Source organism: Asparagus officinalis, chromosome 8 (genome assembly GCF_001876935.1).
Source record: "Asparagus officinalis chromosome 8, Aspof.V1, whole genome shotgun sequence".
Lineage (NCBI taxonomy): Eukaryota > Viridiplantae > Streptophyta > Magnoliopsida > Asparagales > Asparagaceae > Asparagus > Asparagus officinalis.
This window is the reverse complement of record NC_033801.1, coordinates 107,833,969-107,835,910: the sequence shown is the minus strand read 5'-3', so window position 1 is coordinate 107,835,910 and position 1,942 is coordinate 107,833,969. Positions and strand designations below refer to the sequence as shown.

Below are 1,942 nucleotides of genomic sequence, written 5' to 3'. Positions count from 1 at the left end.
AGATAATTGAAGGCTTAAGAAGGAAAAAAAATTGATAGTTTAGAGGATATGTAGGGACTGAAATCTAATTATTAATTATGTAGTGAAAACAAGTTATCTAAAGCTGGATCAACCAATGTGCACGCTTGTGAAATTCTCTGATAGTTAGCTATTTATCTAATTACACGGAATTCAGATAAGGAAATAATGTTCTAGATCAATCATAGCTTTACAAAAATTTCCGTGCAACAAAAGCAGTGCATTTAGAAGATCAAATCCCAAATTTATGAAAAGAAATAGCAAAATACTGAAATAACGAATCAAAACTTTTCATTCGCTTCCCATCCTACACGTACGACAAAACCAAGATGCATGTAGACATCAAAATCCTCATACACAAATATAAACATCTTCATAAAATCCACAACATGACATGACACATGTAAACATAATTGACATTGCACATAAAAACACTCCTCTTCCCTCAAACTCACTGAAAGAACCCAAGCCTGAGCGGCACAGAAACCCCAGACTTCTTGCTCCAAAATGCCACGTCGACAAGAAAGGCCGACGGCACAAACTTGCTCGCCTCCTCCTTAGTCAACTCTTTCTTCGCCCCCTTCCACGCCGCCCTCGTCGCCGTGCTCGCCCCCTCTCCCGTATTCTTATACTCAGCGTATTCACACGTATCCTGCCCCACCGTCGTATCTCCCCACGGCAAATAACCTACCGCTTCGATGAACTTCCCGATCTCCGACTCCATAATAACAGTCCTTGAGTATGCCTTCCATGGCCGAGCGAGATAGCTCTTAAACTCGGCCACGACGGGAGCCAGATCGTCGCTGGGGATGATTCTGCAGTTGTGGAGGACGAAGCCGGTCTGCTCATCAGGGTCAATGCGGCCGTGGGCCGTAACGATGTTTTGTTGTCCGGGGCCAGGTTTGCGGACGGCGAAGACGCAGGATTGGAAGACACGGCGGCGGCATCGCCAAAGAGGTAGTCGACCGTGCCGGTGATGATGCAGTTGCGGTAAAATTGGCGCTTGGCCTGCGCGTAGAGGGTGTCTTGGTAGGCTTCCATCCGGCAGTTGAGGAAGACAGCGCTGTCGCCCTGCACGCGGAGGGCGACGGCTTGCTCACCTTCAGGGCCGGCGGTGTTCGCGAAGCCCATGTTCAGGCCCATGAAACCGTCACCGACCACGGCTGAACAATATAGATTAATGGGTGTTACTCAACTAGTACTAGAACAGGGAAAATTTTGTAGTCTGTTTTAAGGAACTTTGTTTGTGTTTTGAACTTACCAAATGTGGCAGTCTTGAAGGTTTGAACGCCGGCTTTGTAGTTTTTGTTTCCGGTTACAATTGTTTTGGTATTTCCTTCTCCATATATTGTCACATTGACCATCTTTTTGTCGATGATCACCTGCTCGTCGTACGTGCCAGCCTTGACAAAAATTACGTACCTACAAAACAAGGGGGAGAAAAAAAGAAGGAAAAACTATTAGATTTCAAATAAAAAATTACTAGATTTCAGCAAACTTTAGAAAATTATATTGTAATCTTGCATCACCGTGTATATTGCTAAAAGTGTCCACGTCTTGTTTCAATCTTAAAACAGTTAAGTGAGTCTAGATTCTCTTCAATTTGGATAGCAGAGAATGCCTCCAATTAGTTGCTCGGATTAGTACTCTGTGTTTATCTTAATTAGTATGTTTCTTAAAAGTTGTTTGTATAATCTAGATAAACATTAATGTCATTCGAGTGATGAGATTTGATACAGTGATTTATAGAGATCCTTTAGAACTAAGAATGTAGAGCATTTCTAACCAAAGTTTTTAAGTTCCAGTGTTTGTACCTTCCCTCATACTTGGGAGGAATAGCCGCAAGAGCCTCATTGATGGTTTTAAACTGTCCACTCCCATCCTGAGCCACTACTACATTAGGCTTCAATACCGCCGCCGGATT

General features: G+C 43.4%; 1 pseudogene; it reads right to left on the bottom strand.

Annotated features, from left to right (window-relative positions):
- LOC109821676 overlaps positions 355–1,942 on the bottom strand; it is a 2,339-nt pseudogene continuing 751 nt past the window's right edge.